Consider the following 18,783-nt stretch of genomic DNA (forward strand, 5'->3'; position numbering starts at 1 on the left):
TGGCAGGCAACAATTCTTTGTCCACAACCATGAAGTTTTACCTCTAGAAATAATCCTAGAGATACTGCATCAGCTAATGGTCACTTGGTATCTCTCTGTGAAATGTTTTTTGTTTTGTTTTGTTTTTTAATGAAGGAAAAGAAGAAAGAAGAGATATTATCTTAAGGAATCTTAAAACATGGACTAACTAAGCTTAGTTTGATTGATTTATTCATAAAAGCTCAGTATCAGTCTCAATTTGCTAATCATTTTACATGAGATGCCCATTTCCCTGAAAACCTCTTGTGTTTGGGGGAGATTATAGGTTATATCAGTTCCCTTTGTGATAATTTGGAAAAGAGCATTAGACCAAGAGCCAGAAGTATTCACTTACAAGGGGGTGTGACTTCCAATACCTCAAAAGTGGAAACAACTTAAGTGTTCATCAATGGATAAATGGATAAACAAAATGTGATATATGCATAAATAAGGGAACAAAATTTTCCACCCCAAAATGTGTCTCCTTGGCATGAAGATTAATTTAGGCTGATTATTTTTAAGAAACAGAAGACTTGGGAAGTCTTTCTTTTTACTTCCCCATAAGCTGCCTAAAAAATTTAGATAAAGGGCCTATTCCCAGAAGATGTGCTAAATATATACAATGGAATATTACTCAGCCATAAAAACTAATGAAATGTTGCCATTTGCTGCAACATGGAGGACCTGGAGGATATCATACTAAGTGGATTAAGTCAAACTGAGAAAGACAAATATGTGATATCACGTATATGTGGAATCTAAAAAAATAATACAAATGAATTTAGTTGCAAAACAGAAACAGACTCACAGATATAGAAAATAAACTTATGGTTACCAAAGGGGAAAGGACAGGGAGGGATAAATTAGGAGTATGAGTTTAATAGTACACACTACTATATATAAAATAGATAAACATAAGGATTTACTGATAGCACATGGAACTACATTCAATATCTTATAATAAGCTATAACAGAAAGTAATCTGAAAAAATATGTATAACTGGATCTCTTTGTTGCATACTTGAAACTAACACAATATCGTAAATCAACTATACTTTAGTTTAAAAACAGCTATGGAGATGAATGGTGGTGATGGTTCCACAACAACATGAATATACCTAATGCCATTAAACTCTACTTTTAAAAGTGGTTAAGGGACTTCCCTGGTGGTCCAATGGTTAAGACTCCATGCTTCCAGTGCAGGGGGCAGGTTGGATCCCTGGTCTGGGAACTAAGATCCCACATGCTGCGTGGCCAAAAGACTTAAAAAAAAAAATAAAATAAAATAAAATACAAATAAAAATAAAAATGGTTAAGGTAGTAAACATTACATTATGTATATTTTACCACACATACATACAAAGTGGCATGACTTCAAGCAATTCTTTTTATTTTTTCTATGTCTCACTTTTCTTATCTGGAAAATAATGATAAAAATAAATGCTTCTGGGTAAAATGCTTTTACCCAACACAGACCTTTACCAACACATCACAAGTTCAACCTTCCTCACATACCCACACACAAGGCGGATATGAGACTCAAATGAGGGAGCATGCATATGAAGTAGATTTTCAAGTAGTAAATTGTTATATAAACCAAATAATAACAATAGTAATAGCTTAAATTTATTAAGTGCTTACTATATGCCATAGACTGATATAAGGGCTTTATGTAACAACTTATTTAATCCTCACAGGAAATATTTGAGGTAGGTCCTATTAGAATGAGCATTGTCTAGATGAAGAAACTGATGGAAAGAAAAGTGAAGTAACTTGCTAAAGTCACATAGCCAGTAAGACATTGAGTTAGGATTCAGGAAGTCAGATTGCAGAGCCCCAACTTTTAACTTAGACCAACTAAGTTAAAACCAACCAGCCAAATAGTTCTCAACCAAGGATACTTTTGCCCCAAAGGAGACAATTTGCCATGACTGGAGACATTGTTGGTTGTCACACCTCAGGCATGCTAGTGGCATCTAGTAGGTAAAGGCCAGGGATGCTGCTAAACATCTTACAATCCACAGACAGCCCTGTTCATTGAAGGAAAGAATTATCCAGCCCCAAGTGTCAGTTGTACCAAGGTTGAGGCATCCTGACCTAGGCTATACTATATCGCTTTGGAGAGAGTATAATTGGCTCTTTAAGTTTTAACCCTGAGTGTATTTATAAAAAAAGAGTACTTGACTATATCAGTCTGCATGCAGGTTTGCAGTGACGTTTATATGGATCCATTTAAATATTTAAATGTTAACATAGGTGATTTAGATCAGACCTCATGCTGGCTGCAACATCAGGAATCTGTTTTCAGGTTGAATGCCTCTAAGTTCAATATTTCACTTGCTCAGAGTGGGCCAGACCAGAGGACTCACACCATGCAAATTCATATACTACTGATATACTTCTAAAAGGCAATTAAAAATTTTATAGCAGGATCTAGATTCTTTTACCTTCTGGGATACCTGTATTATCCAAGAATTAAGAAACTTTGAGAAAGTGAAAATCACTTTGTTAATGTTACTTAGTTCACATTATGCTCAAATAGTTTGGATGCTGAGAAATTTCATTCAGACTGAGATCACCTGGAAAACTACCTTTTATTATTATTATTTTTTGTTATCTTGGGGTGAGAATGTTCATATTCCTCAAATACAGGTTTAAACTTTCTCAACAAATGCTAGAAACAAAGAATCTACCCCCTTGCTTTTTTTTTTTTAAGTGTTGAAGAGTTTTGTTTGCATGTCTTCATGACATCATTGGCTTCATTTCAACAAATTTTCGTAACAAGTAAAAATGTTTAGTTTACTCTGATCACATGTTACATCAGTTTTTTCCTACTGATATGAATGAAGGCACATCAAGTTTATCATTAATTTCTCTTTGCATTACATTTTAGGATGAGTTGCTTTTGGAAAAATTTTCTTGACTAAACTAATACCATCTATAACCTTTAGATTCTTATTAAACTGAAATATTTTTTGAATTTCGTCTGCTTTTTTTTCTCTTTTAAATTAATATCCCTCTTGAGAGCCACCCCTCTGACTGCCAGTTTTAGAAATGTAATGATTTTTACACAAGTAATAATAACCAGAAAGGGGAAAAGATGGAATAGCATAACTAGCAGATTTATAATTTGGAACACAGATAATAATGATGGTAATATTAATCATAGCATTTACATAGCAAAAGGGAAGGAAAAGGAGAATGTGGAGAGAACACTGGCAGAGGTATCATCCGAGTTGGACTTTACCTTCTGAGCAGAGCCATTCTGTGAATGTCACTTGCACACTGTACAGCTCAGAAGAGTTGATATGATATTGTAATTTATGATGGGTAGGTGGTATATCATGGTGTAAAGAAAGGTCAACACTAAGCCATTATTCCTTTGGAGGCCATAAAATAAGGAAGTTACGGAATCTGTGCACATTGTTTTAATCCACAGTTTGTTTAGTCTAACTATAGTAATCTGCCAAGTAGAAGTTTAAGAATGTAATATTTTCAAATAAATACTTTTTCCCCCCTTTTTGGAGGGGTTCATTAGTTCACCATCAAGGCTTCTGTGCACTGCCAAATTGATAAAGCAGTATTAGGTAGTCTTAAAGGTCATAGAAACTTTATCTTGAGGTTTGCAAACCTAGTGTATATCCAACCAAACCCCCAATTCACACCTCATATAGAGCCTTACTTTTGGTTTATAAAACCCCTTGCTTCACCTCTACACATCAATCCTGCTTCTTTCCCTGCAGTAGCAAAGAAAGGGTCCTGCTCTCTATAATTTGCTTCTCAACCATTCTTTCCTTGTTCCTCTCATTATTCTTCTTTCCCTATTAATTCCACTCTTCCTGTTACAGGACCTGTCTTTTTTGCTTTCAACTGTTCTTTGACCTCTTCCATCATAAAAATATTCAGTGAACTCTTTCCCCATCCCCGTTTGCCATCCTGTCTTTCATCTCTTACTGTCAGGTTAATATAGTGATTGACTTGTGGTTTGGCTATGCATTTCCTTGGGAATATAAAAATCTCTTGCCCTTCTACTGCACCACCTGGTACAAAGTGCTGTGACCGTCCTAAATATAAGGAGCTAAGTGAGCTCACAGGAAGGGCAAATCATCTAGTACTGAAGATGGGGGTGGAAGGTGAGCCATAAATGGGACCTAAGGGTGAGAAGGGGTTAGCTGGATGATGAAGGGGATACAAATGTTCCAGATATAGGAAACCAGGTGTATGGGTACCAGGAGGTGAGAGATCATGGCACATTCAAGGAATAGGAAGTTCTGTCTTGGAGCACAGAGTGTCAGGTAGAGAGAAGATAGAGACACAGCAAAGGCTTAATCTCTGAGAGTCTTAACAACAGTGAGGGCTAGTAAAAGGTTTTGAGCGGGAGACTGCTATTATCAGATTTAGAAATGCTGCAAGCTGGAGATTGCATTGGAAGAAGGATAAGAAGAGATGAAAGAAGACCAGTTAGGAGGCTTTTCAGTAACCCAGGTCAGAAATGATGGTGGTCTGAATGAGGGTGGTGGCAAAGGAGAAATTTAGGAGCTAGAATCATGGAAGAAATATGCATTCATTAAAAAAAATATATATCAAATACTTGGTATGTTCTATGGGCTGTTCCAGGCATTGGGGGTATAGCAGTGAACAAAATACATAAAAACAAATCACCTCCTGGACTTCCTTGGTGGTCCAGTGGCTAAGACTCCGAGCTCCCAATGCAGGGGGCCTGGGTTTGATCCCTGGTCAGGGAACTAGATCCCCCATGCCGCAACTAAAGATCCTGCGTGCAGCAATGAAGCTCCCGTACGCGGCAACAAAGATTCCCGTATGCCATAATTAAGACCCGGAGCAGCCAAATGAATGAATGAATAAATAAATGAATATTAAAAACAAAACAAAACAAATCTCTTCCCTTGGGAATCTTACACTCTAAGGGCAATGTTGACAATAAAGAGCATAAGTAAGCAACATATGTAGCATGCTCCATAATGATAAGTGCCAAGGAGAAGATTAGAGAACAGAGGGAGAAATGGAAATGTGTGTAGGCTGTGTAGGCAGGGTTGCAGTTTTAGGTATGGAGTGAGAAATTCTGAAAAGACCTAAGGAAAAAGACTTAAAGGAAAGAGGGAGCTAGCTATGTGGATATCTGGAGGAAAAGGTTCTGGAAAGAAAAGAGTAATGTACAAAGGTCTTGAAATGGGAGCATGTCTGGTGGGTTGAGAAACAACAAGGGACTAGTGTGGGGCTACCCTGGTGGCACAGTGGTTAAGAATCCGCCTGCCAATGCAGAGTACACGGGTTCGAGCCCTGGTCCGGGAAGATCCCACATGCCGGGGAACAACTAAGCCCGTGCGCCACAACTACTGAGCCTGCGCTCTAGAGCCCATGCGCCACAACTACTGAGCCCATGTGCCACAACTACTGAAGGCTGCACGTGCTCCACAATAAGAGAAGCCACCGCAATAAGAAGCCTGAGCACCACAACGAAGAGTAGCCCCCACTCACTGCAACTAGAGAAAGCCTGTGCACAGCAACGAAGACCAAATGCAGCCAAAAATAAATAAATAAAATAAATTAAAAAAAAAAAAAGGGACTGGGCTTCCCTGGTGGTGCAGTGATTGAGTGTGAAGGTATTTTGTAATGTGGTTAACATCTACAATCAGCAGTCTTTAAATAAAAGGAAATTATTCTTGATAGTGTGGATGGGCTTCACTGCATCCATTGCAAGCCTTTGAAAGCAAAACCAAGCTTTCTCTGTGCTATAGACAATGTTTGTGTCCCTCCGAGGTTCACAAGTTGCAACCTAATCTCCAATGTAATGGTATTTGGAAGTGTGGTGTTTGTCTCAGGGTCCAGCGAAGAATCATGACATTGGAGCTATACAAAATGTAGCCAATATTCAATTCACAAATCACTTGGTTTTTGCACAAAACACAGGTTGGTCAAAGTAGGGAAAATAGGACAGGGGTTAAGAACCACTCCAAGGAGAAGTCTGGGAAGGAGGCATCTCAGCACAAGCAGTGGTCTCTGGTCCTGCCGCAGGTTGTGAGCGGAAGTCGCCCTCCACTCTGACAGAGCCTCCAGCATCTGTCCGTCTAGAACAGCTCTCAGCAGGGGGAGTCGGGTCCTCCAGTGAAGAGCCTTCAGTGGGTTCATTTCAAGGAGTCTGCAAGTGGGGTGTAACGATTATGCCCCAGGGGGTCCTGTCTCTGTCAGCTACTCCTGTTCCAATGAACTCTTTCTGCGGATGCTGTCTCCAAAATTCCTTATTTAAAGGAACACACTTAATTTATCACTCTAACACACTTGCAGTTCTATAGCCGCCGTTTCAAAACAACTAATATTGAAGTTGACATGACCATTATAACTTGGGGCCTTTGGAAGGTGATTAGGTCATGAAGATGAAGCCCTCATGAAGGAAATTAGTATCTTATAAAAGAGACCTCACGGGACTTCCCTGGTGGCGCAGTGGTTAAGAATCCGCCTGTCAGTGCAGGCGACACGGGTTTGAGCCCTGGTCTGCGAAGATCCCACGTGCCTCGGAGCAACTAAGCCCGCGAGCCACAACTACTGAGCCCATGTGCTGCAAATACTAAAGCCCGTGTGCCTGGAGCCCGTGCTCCGCAACAAGAGAAGCCACTGCAATAAGAAGCCTGTGCACTGCAACAAAGAGCAGCCCCAGCTCGCTGCAACTAGAGAAAGCCCGCATGCAGCAATGAAGAACCAACGCAGCCAAAAAAAAAGAGACCTCAGAGAGCTCCCCTGTCCCTCTGTCCTGTGACGACACAGCGAGAAGACAGGTTAGCTGATTGTGAACCAGGAAGCAGGCTCTCACCAGACACTGAATCTGCTGGTGTCTTGATCTTGAACTTCCAGCCTCCAGAACTGTTAAGAATAATTTTCTGTTGTTCATAAGCCACCTGGTCTTTGGCATTCTGTTACAGCAGCCTGAACTAAGACACCCTGAGTAAGAAGAAATTCTGCCTCAAGACTGCAGTATCAACTTCTGCCCAAGAGTTTCCAGCCTGCTAGCTTCCTCTACAAATTTCAAATTTTATAGCCTCCACAATCATATGAGCCGATTCCTCAATTCCTTGAAATACATCTCTCTCTCTCTCTCTCTCTGTCTGCCAGCCAGTATGTATGTATATAAAACCTCCTACTGGTTATGTTTCTCTGAGGAACCCTGACTAATAAGGTAATAAAGTAGCAGGTAAGAAGACTGGACAACATATGGCATTGTAGGTCATGTTAAGGACTTTCTTTAGCTTTAAGTTTTAGATAAGAAGTTAATGAAGGATTTTGAGCTGAAGCATGACATGATCTCATATTTCAAAGAGTCAATCTGGCTGCTGTGTTTGGAGTAGCAGAAAGGGGAACAAGAGATGAGGGAGACTTGGATTAGGGGTAGCAGTGGGGATGAAAAGAGGTGACAGAATTCTGGATGTATTTTCAAAGTGGAGCAAACAGAATTGTTTTCGTGATGGATATGGGAGAGAGAGGAACTGAGGATGACACGAATCTTTTTGGCCTGAGCAACTAATTAATGGGGTTTGGAATAGGTTTGGGATAACATTAAAAGCTCACTTTCGGCAATGCTACCTTGAAATGCCTATTGGCCATATGGGCAGCGATATCAATGGGGCACTGGATATCTGTCTGGTGTTCAGAGGGAAGATTTGGGCTGGAAGTATAAATGTGGGAATGATGATTGATATTGAATGTGTGTGCTGGGGATTAGGATGTTGGTGAGGTGAGAGATGAAGGTGAGGGAAGAGGAGGCAGGTATAGCTCCAGGATTCTGGCTTAGACACTTGTTACAAGTGTCATTCTGTTAGGGAACACAGATGGGGTAGAGAAGATGCTAGGTTTTCCATGCGTTGATTTAAAAACATCTATTTAACTGAAACTGGAGATAATCTAGGAGACTATGTAATCTAATTTAATCTTTTTATAGATGAAAAAACTGAGATTTCAGAAGAGCTAATTTGAATTACATTGACCAGTGCTCTTTTTGCAGTTCTAGGGTGCCTGTAATTATAGGGAAGACTATAAAAGTAAAAGGCACATCTCCCCGATTCTGAGGTTGACCTAGTCATCCCTAGACCAACCTCCCCCCCAAAAAAACCAAAGAACTCGAGTGGTCAGATTGGCTCTCAGGTCAAGTGGAAACTCCTATCTATTTGGGGGAAGGATTTGATGTCCAGTGTAGATTACGACTATTCCAGTATTTTCAGACTCAGCATTTTAATTTCAAGAAACTTTACCTATCTATCTATCATCTATCTCTCTGTCTATCTATCTATGTGGCTTGTGGGACCTTAGTTCCCCAATTAGGGATTGAACCTGCACCCTTGGCAGTGAAAGCAAAGAGTTGTAAACACTGGACTACCAGGGAATTCCCGATTTCAGGAAACTTTAGACTATGGTGATTTGGGGACAGGCCTGGTTGGATTTTTTTTAGGTGGAATAATTGGGCATCTGCATTGTAGTATTTTATTCTACTTTAAAATAATCCCAGATTGAATAGCTTCAATTGCCATCAGAGATTTTCATTGGCTGATTTTGGAATATTGTTTAAACATAAAGGAACGCTTGGGTAAAAGTAGAGGTTGTATAGGGTGATGGTTCAACTCTCCAAGAATTCCACTGAGGCTGTAGGATAGTGAGGTCAGCAAACGTGGGTTCAAATCCTGAGCCTGACTTCTAAGTAGCCATGTGACTTTACGTGTTTGGTGAACTTCCCTGGGCTATAGTTATCTCATCTTTGAAATGGGGATAATGATGTCACACACACAGAATTGTCCAAGGAGGTAAATCTATCACCCAGCCTGGGAGAGGAGGCTCTTAATTGCTCCCCTTCCCCACTGTAAAATACTTATTGGCCGTTTACTCACTAGCCAGGCTGGTGTTGAGAAGGTACTGAGGGTCAGTTTTAACCCTTTTCTTTGGTCTGATTCCCCACTCTTTCTAACCCTCATTTCCATTAAAAAGTGTAGATTTCTGGCAAGTGAGAATGGTGGCATGGGGGCAGGGGCGGGGAAGAGTGTTTCTGAAGCAAGCATGGGAATATTCTCAAAGGGAATAGGAGAGAGGCTGGTGAGCCTCAGCAGTCCTATGGCAGAGCCCCAGCGTGATAGCAAGGGCTCAGAAGAAGGCTTTAGAGTGTGTCCAGGGAGGGTGGCTCACTGCCACAGTCAGGATTTCTGTACCCTGCAAAGGAGAGAGCCATCGGTCTTCAAGGTCCTAGTTTAGGACCACAGGGTACCATGACAGTTGACAATTGGGAGTCTTTCTGCATTTACCTGAAAACAATGTAAGCCTCTCTGATTTTGGTGTGACCCTTACAAGTAGCACGGTTGATGGCTGAGACGGATTTTCCCATTAAACTATTGAGAAGTGGGTTCAGAGTTAGCATAATATCCAAGAAGTACCTTGCAAAAGAGAGAAGTGGCACTTATTTCTCACAATGGTCAATGCCAAAATTCATCCAAGTGCTAATTTTAGGGAAGTGTGTTAAGAGCCAAAGCAAGTTTATTGTGAAAAGAGGAAAGTTGTCCGTACATTTTGGGCCTCAGTTATTTTACTGAAGTTTCACTAAAGGCTTTCTCCTAGCCTATTGAAACTTGCCACTTGACAAGCTGGAATAGGTATAACTTAATCAAAAGAATAAACAATCTGTTTCAAAATGAGTTAGAAGATGACTATAACGGACTCTCCATCTTCTAGTGTCATTCTCTGCTAACATAATAGGGTCTAGGTAAATCCATAAACACTGGCGATTCACAGATACTCTAGTAGAACTAAAGTATGGAGAGGACTCCAAGTTACAATATTCAATATAATGATGTTTTGGAAAGCAGACCTTTTTTTTTTTTTGGCTGCACCATGTGGCATTCAGGATCTTAGTCGAACCCGTACCCCCTGCAACGAAAACACAAGAGTCTTAACCGCTGGACCACCAGGAAAGTCCCTGGAAAGCAGGCATTTTTGACTCTGATATGTATTTACGTCAACTAAATGTAGAATACACATTTTGATGTATATTCTACATTTAATTCTGATTCTCCATACTAGAAGAAGTTAGTTGATGGGAAAGAGGGAGAAATTTATTGTAGAAATACCTTCAGATGAAATTTACTTATATGTTACAGAATCTATAGTATAACTTTCCTTAAACAGATTTCCAGATACTAAAAGAGAAAAAGAAAAAGACCTTGATCACATAATCCATTTTCCTTTCATTTGAAGGTTAAGCTATGTTCTGTTCAAAATAAAAAGATAGAAACACCAAAAGTTTAAGTTTGATCCATTTATTATTGTTGCTACTTATGGGTACATTCTCCCAATTCTCTGCCTCAAATCCCAATGATGCTTTTATCCTTGCAACACGTGTTCATCTCTAATTTCCTTGTGTTGAAATGTTTGGCATTGGAATGTGAGGTATTTCTCAGAAAACAGTAGTAATGTGTAGGCTGGAATGTTTGAGCAATAGTTCTTATATCACATGAGATTCATTATGAAATACCATTAGATATAGTCCTTCATTGTATTTAGCGAGTTTGAAGTTTCCATTTTGATGTAGAATAGAAAAGGAAATGTGAATTATATAAAATTTAAGTGTAATTAAAAATAAAAATGTATCTTAAATATTTTTAGTACAAACCTTGCAGAGCCTTCAATGAACCACAAAATCTTGGGAATTATTGTAAAACTGTTTCTCTTTTTCTTCATTTTTTCACAAAATCAGTTCCTAATATATTTCTGTGTATTATATGAAATTAGGACCTGCCAGAACCTCAAAAGGTCATGTTGAAGAAAAAAAGGTAATTAGGAAAAGCAGAAGTCCAAACATTAAAATTCTGATTAATATTAGATGAAATCAACTTAAACTTTGTAAATCAGTTTTCAAAAGATCAAGCACTTATTTTTCTTTCATTTTATATCCAATAACTGCATCAAACCTAACATCAATCTTTCGTTTTAAAATTGCCAGGAAATGCTCAGGAAGGATCCTAAAAGAAAGATACATGAAAATCATTAGGAAATTAATATTAAGTACATTTGTAAAATATCTTTAAGAATACTTACATTTATCATATATCTTGTCCATGTTCATCTTAAACAAGATTAAGAACATTTACTCTGAGTCACTATTATATGTTCTTTCCAATGAAATCCATTTCCTTTTGAAAAGGAAAAGGAAGTTTAGCCTTCTTTAGGGTAGGAGTGACTTGAAAGATTTAGTCTTCAAAATAAATATACTTGAATATTCGTCAAAAGATCTAAGATACAAGGTGTATAGAACTGAATAGTTCAGATGCTAAAGGCTCTTAGAAAATAAACCTGATATTGGAAAGGAAATATGAATAGGAAAAAATTTTATACTTTATAATCCAGAAACTATTAAAATGTTCCACTAATTCTGCTTCCAGTTCTGGAAGCAGAATTGCTAAAAGAAAATGCAAACAGTATACTTGATTTTGAGCATAATGCTGAACAAGTTAACAAAAGGGTTTAAATTCCTTACATGTAAACGAAAGAGTTAACACATACCCCAGAGTGTTCTTGTGAAGAATCAGTGTGTTACCATAAATGCCTTAAATGGTGATGGACACGTAGTAGGTTTAATTTTTTTCTCCCCACCCTATACTTAAGAATTTTGAGGAACTTGTCACATTCCAATGAGTCTGAAAGAAACTAAACAGAATATGTAAGTCAGTGTAACTATATACAGATATCTGCTTAGATGGCATTAAAATAAGGTTTGGAAATTGAGCAGCAAACATTCATAGTCGGAGGAAAATCAGGGCAATATTAATAACAGTGATAATTACAATGATAGTAGTGCATAACATTTATTACTTATAATATACTATAATATTTTATAGTATATACAACATATATACTATATATAGTATATATTATATTACTTATATAATATAGTATACTGAATATTTTAAATGTATTATTTTGTTTATTCCTCACAGCCCTATAAAGACTTGTTGTCTCCATGAAGAAACTGAGCTTCAAAGAAGTTAGATAACTCATCCATGTTCATGTAGTGAGCAAGTCAGAAAAACACAACTTCATCTAACTCCAGAACACAAACTGTGAGTCTCTATGTTAAAGGTCTAGGTAATCTTTATTTAATTAACAAACATTTTGGTGCCTCCTATGTGTCCATCAACTCTTTAAAGTGCGAGGATATAGTGATGAAAACCAGGCAAAATTCCTTCCCTCAGAGAGTTACTTTCTAAAGGACTGTGATCACCGAGAGCTTACATAATCTGACAAGTCAAATGTGAAACACTTCACAGGTTTTAATTCATTTATTCACCAAGAAGATCCTTGAGCTTTACTACCTAAACCTTTAAGGTAGTTTCAACCATAGTTCCTAGAAGAAGGGGCTAAAAAGCCTGACACAAGCCACTTAATGCTTTTGATCTCCTGAATTTTTTTTTTAAGGCTTTAGGTCAGTAGTTCTCAAAGTATGATCTTTGAACCAAATGCCTGTGACAGTTGCTTGTTAAAATAGAGATTCCTGGATCCCAATTCAAACATCCTATATTAAAATCTCTAGAGGTGAGATTTTTCTATTTTTTAATTTATTTTTATTTTTATTTTTTTGCACTACGCAGGCCTCTCACTGCTGTGGCCTCTCCCGTTGTGGAGCACAGGCTCCGGATGCGCAGGCTCAGCAGCCATGGCTCACAGGCCCAGCCGCTCCGGGGCATGTGGGATCCTCCCGGACCGGGGCACGAACCCACGTCCCCTGCATCAGCAGGTGGACTCTCAACCACTGAGCCACCAGGGAAGCCCTATTTTTAAAATTGACTTCCCAAGTGATCCATGTCGGGGAAGCCTGACTTTAGGGACAGACAGGAGGAGGTTTTTTTTCTTTTCCTGACCAAAGGCACCTCTTCACTTTACCCTGACCAGACTCACTGCCACACAGCCTTCCTCCCAGAAAAGTAATGGGGTAATGTGCTATGATGAGACAGTCTTTAAACCAGCAGTTTCCAATCTTGGCTGTACATTAGAATCACTTAGAAGGTTGTATCCCTCAGAGACCAGGCCACAGACCATTTAGATCACACTATTTAGATCAGAATCTTGGGAGCAGGTATCAGGCGTTAGCATTTTTTAAAATCCCAGGTGAATTCCAGTGGGCACCAAAGTTGAGAGCTACTGCTCCCAAGAAATGTTTCTCAAATTTGAATATGCATACAATCACCTGTGGGTCATATTAAAATACAAATTCTGATTCAGGAAATCAGGAGACTCTGCATTTCCAACAAATTCCCAGGTGATGCTGATGCTGCTGGTCCATGGACCACATCTGAAGTAGCAAGGCTCAAGGGTCTCTAAAATTATAAAAGATTATTTAGCAATACCTATGCTTCAGTATAATTTTGCACAAAGTAAGAGCTCAGTGATTATCTGTTGTATATTTAAATGAATATCTAAAACCTGACTATGGTCTCCTCCAAAATCATTGTCCCATAATTCCATTATGTAATAATGCTTAAAAACTATCCTCCTTCATATGCATTCATTTATAAAACAGGACTTCCAGAATTATACAAATTTCTTTCTTCAAAAAAAAATACAAAAAACTTTAAAAACATATGGAAATTATTCAGTTCCTTTACCCAATTGCTATACCAATCTTGCTTGAATGATTAACACATGTGGTTGTAAAATGGATGGATTCATTCTTTAAGCCTATTATTTTTATTAATTTAATTACATTTAATTGTACTTTTATCAAATGCCTGGTTTTAAATCTGAGTAAAAACATGTAATAGATAACCTTTATTTATAATGCTGACAAACATCACTGTGGCTTACCTTTCCACCACTTTTAAAAAGCTTATAGAAGATGGAATAAAGGTGATTTTCTGCTCAGTCAGGATCCCATCTACCAGCTTGTTTACCACTGCCTCAAGTTCCAGGGTGGGTCCCAAACTGAAATCAGAAGCAGTCTTCAGAAACAAAACATTTCAATGACTTTTTAGCTTTGATTTGGTGCTAAGGGAGTAAGTTAAGTTACCATACAAACCATAACATAACTGACTTGTAGCATCTAGCCCAACACAGATGCTCAAAAATGATAGCTGTTTTAGCATTAATAATAACAAAAACAGGAGGAGTCTTTCAAGATGGTGGAGTGGAAGGACCTTGCGCTTACTTCCTCTCATGAACACACCAAAACCACAGCTAACATCTGAAAAACTATCGATAAAAAAGACTGGAACCTACAAAAATCTTCTACATCTAAAGGCATAAAGAAGAAAGCACAATGAGACGTGAACAGAGTATCTGTCAGGCAAGAGCTGCTGTGATGGTTTATGATGATGCCAATAAAAAGTGGGTGCCAGCTGGTGGTTCAATCGGGTTCAGCAGAGTTCATATATATCATCATACAGGCAACAGCACATTCAGAGTGGTGGACGGGAAGATTCAGGACCATCAGGTGGTGATAAATTGTGCCATTCTTAAAGGGTTGCTAGACAGGTGTCTGGTCTCAACTTTGGCAGCAAAGAAGATGCCAATGTCTTCACAAGTGCCATGACGCATGCCTTAGAAGTGCTGAATTCACAGGAAACAGGGCCAATATTGCCTTGACAAAATTCACCTGCCCAAGTTCAGAATGGCCCATCACAAGAAGAACTGGAAATTCAAAGAAGGCAACTACAAGAACAGCAACGACAAAAGGAGCTGGAGCAGGAAAGGCTGGAGAGAGAAAGAATGGAAAGGGAGAGACTGGAGAGGGAGAGGTTAGAAAGGGAAAGGCTGGAGAGGGAGCGACTAAAACAGGAGCAGCTGGAGAGAGACAAGAAAGGGAATGTCAGGATTGTCTGGAGTGGGAGAGGCTGGAGAGGTTGGACCGGGAAAGGCCAGAAAGAGAGCGGCAAGAGCAGCTAGAAAGGGAGCAGCTGGAATGGGAGGGAGAGCCAAGAATGGCAAATGCCGCTGCCCCTGCCTCTGTGGAGACGACTCCTCTGCTTCTGAGCCAGGCTCGCAGGCAGCCTCTCAGCCGCGGAATCTCCAGCCCAACAGGGCATTGTCTTGGGCCACCTGCACCTCCACCCCCTTCTCCACTCCCACCAGGTCCTGCCCAGGCATCAGCCGCGCTCCCTCCGCCCCCAGGGCCCCCTCCACCCCCTCCACTTCTGTCCTCAGGGCCCCCCCTCCGCCTCCTCCACCACCTCTTCCTAGTCAGGTACCCCCCTCCCTGCAACTGGAGTTTTTTCGGGATCCATGTCTGAAGACCGTGGCCCTTTAACTGGACTTGCAGTTGCAATTGCTGGAGCAAAACTTAGGAAAGTGTCACGGATGGAGGACGCCTCCTTCCCAGGTGGAGGGAATACCATTGGTGTGAATTCGGCCTCCTCTAAAACAGATACGGGTGGTGGAAATGGACCCCTTCCATTAGAGGGTATTAATGGAAGAAACGAGTGCCCTGCTGGCCAGGAGGAGAAGAATTGCTAAAAAAGGGATCAACAATAGAAACAACAAAAAGAGGACAAAAATGAAGATTCAGAGCCTGTAACTTCTAAGACCTCTTCAACAAGTACACCTGAACCGACAAGAAAACCCTGGGAAAGAACAAATACAATGAGTGGCAGCAAGTCACCTGTTATTTCCAGATGGGATTCTCCAAGGTAAAATCAGGTTGTTTTTGACAACAGGTCCTATGATTCATTACACAGACCAAAATCTGTGCCCTTGTCACAGCCCAGTGCCAACAGAGTCCAGATGGAGGGACTGGACTATGACAGACTGAAGCAGGACATTTTAGATGAAATGAGAAAAGAATTAACTAAGCTAAAAGAAGAGCTCATTGATGCAACCAGGCAGGAACTGAGCAAGTCAAATATTGCATAGAGAATCAAACTAAGGAGAGACAGGACTTTAATCTGGAGAAAGGAAAAAAAAACCTACAAAGAACAACTGTGTTAACAACAAAACCCTTACATTTTGTGAGCTGTAAGAAGAAAATGGAGACAAACAGTCGGAAGGAGGGAAAAACCAGCATACTTTGAAAGACTTCAGGCATTATTACTCTGGTGGTAAGCTATTTCCCTCCCATTTTGCTGCTTTTTTCTGACCTTTACAACACGATGGAAGAGAGTCGTATAGGAGTTCCTGTATCAGTTATGCAGAAAATACTGAATTCGTCAGGCAAGATCACCGTGCATTGAAATATTTTCATGTCAAGAGAAAATCGCACATTTTCCACAATCCATTGCTAAAATAAAGAGGAGAAAGGCTTGAGAAATTTTTTTCAGAGAATGGTGATGAGGAATTTAGCAAGTTATGCTATTTTATTGTAAATGTTTCTCTCAGGTTTGTCTTCCTATCATATTTGATATTCCATGAATAATTGAGTTCAGCCCTATGTAGGTTAAGATCATAAAATGTGGAACAAATGGAATTGTATGTGCTTTCAAAGGGTGATATTTATAAGAAAGTGTCCTAAAAATGATTTGTTTGGAGTGAGGAATTTTAGAATGATAGGAAGTCTCTCGAGTTTAGCCTTCATGCAATTTTGTAGATTCAAACATAAAATTTGTCCAGAATGTAAAGATTTAGATGCCTTCCTAAATTGTTACAATGCTTTACCAAATCTGTGACTCCTACATAACACAAACCAGTGGTCAAATGTAAAACAGTATATTGTAGATTTACTGTAGGTTTTCAACCTTTTTTAGATTTATGCATGTGGACATTTTTATAATGTAATTACAACACCACAAAATTAGCTTTTTAAATTGCAGACGGTAATGCATGTCAAACTAATATGTAGTGGCCTTTTCAAGGCCTAGTCCCAGGGAAAACATTTTGTAGAGTATAGGGGAGCGGGAGGAAGGGAAGGAATACTTTTTTATTTAAAGTTAATTTCTGCACTATCTTCGTTCTCAGTTACCTGCATGAATAATAATGAGGAATATTTTGTGACTTTTATTGGTAAATATGTTAACAGCACCAAGTACTTAATCTTTTACATCATGTTTTCAGCTATTTGTATTTTTTTGTGTGTGTGTGGTACGGGGGCCTCTCACTGTTGTGGCCTCTCCCGTTGCAGAGCACAGGCTCCGGACACGCAGGCTCAGCGTCCATGGCTCACGGGCCCAGCTGCTCCGCGGCATGTGGGATCTTCCTGGACCGGGGCACGAACCCGTGTCCCCTGCATCGGCAGGCGGGCTCTCAACCACTGCGCCACCAGGGAAGCCCAGCTATTTGTATTTTAACTTGAGTAAGTTCAAAGGTCTGAAACATGATTCTGAGCTTCACATGAATTACATCTTACTGTGGAACTCAAAAGTTCCATCCCTGAATTTGGCAGTTATTACCTAGGCGCCCTGCAGTTATACAGGTGTTCAGGTACACATTCCTGACTACAAAGCTGCTTTTGAATCTTGTTATGTTGAAATACTAGAAAAGTAACAATGATGGCAGCAATTAAGGTCACAGAAATCATTAGATAAAGGGAAAACAAGGGGGGGGTCCCCGCATAATTTTCTTTTAATAAATAAAGTGAGACTTCGGTGGTGGGAAGAAGGAACTAGATACTCACCACCGTGTGTGTGAGTGCGTGTTTGTGTGGGCACTCACGTGTGTGTATGTTATCCACTCCCTTTTCTTTGAAACTTCTAAGATTAAAATAGGGGAGAAATCCCGTATGTTGCGATGATAGAATTTTTTGAAATTTTAGGAAATCAAAATTCTCCAGGCTCTCCATCTTGATTTATGCTTGAGTTGTTATGTGCCATATTTGCTTTGAAACCTTTAACAGTAGTTTTACTAAAATTTTGAAGAAATAATCCACTTTCATTTGCTTTCTAGATTTCTTAATCTAAGTTCGTAAGACAGAACTTGTTGATAGCGTAGTTAGAATTCTAAGTGCTGCAAGTTTGCAGCCATTACCACTCAAAGAGGTTTGAATGAGGGAATTTTTTTCCCTTGTTAAAATAGTTCCTGTTTCTGTAGAAATTTCATTTTTAGATCTGTGATGGATAAGCTATCATAATTCAAGTATATAGTTCTTTTTTTCTATCAACTATTCATTGTCATCCAATAGTGAAGACATTAAAGATGCAGGCAAGCTTATGAAGTACTACTTTCTAAAAGAAATAGGAGGCATTTTCATCTTTATTATTGTACTTTTGGTTATGCAAACCCTTTGATGATACAAATGTTTATGTCCCCCATAAATCTGGTCAGAAATCACTTTTGATTTTGTTGATTAAGTTAAACAGTCTATAGTAGGATAGAGTACTGGGTACAAGTGGTCCAAAGTAAGGTAAAAGACTATGGTAAAAATGCTAGATCTTAAAAAAGAAACTGGTTTATGCACTAAACGTTTTGTGCCTTGGTCTAATATTAACATGATGTCTGTGTAAAATGACAAAAAGAACCAGTGTTGAATCATGTTTTATTTCCTGTCGTTCTGCATTATCCCAGATTGCTAAATGTGTTCTTTCCAAGAAGTTTGATTGAATTACTGTATACATTTACTGTCCTATGTGACAGTTTTGTCATTGTTAGAGATTTCAGTAATTAAAATGGGAAACAGCAGCTTAGGTTATTTTCCTTATCAAAACTATATTCCTTGGAGCCACAATATTATGATGGTTTTCGTGCTCTTGTACATTGGATGTCTTAAGCTGAGTGCAGTTTAGAGGATCCTTTCTAATTACAGGAAGGTACTTCTTTCCTTCAACACTGTGATCTGACCTGTGACAAATCTGTACTATACAC

General features: G+C 39.2%; 1 pseudogene; it reads left to right on the plus strand.

Moving 5' to 3' along the window:
* The first annotated feature begins 14,332 nt into the window (after window positions 1-14,332).
* LOC132486417 (protein enabled homolog) lies at window positions 14,333-15,958 on the plus strand (annotated as a pseudogene).
* Window positions 15,959-18,783: the final 2,825 nt, after the last annotated feature.

Source organism: Mesoplodon densirostris, chromosome 1 (assembly GCF_025265405.1).
Source record: "Mesoplodon densirostris isolate mMesDen1 chromosome 1, mMesDen1 primary haplotype, whole genome shotgun sequence".
Lineage (NCBI taxonomy): Eukaryota > Metazoa > Chordata > Mammalia > Artiodactyla > Ziphiidae > Mesoplodon > Mesoplodon densirostris.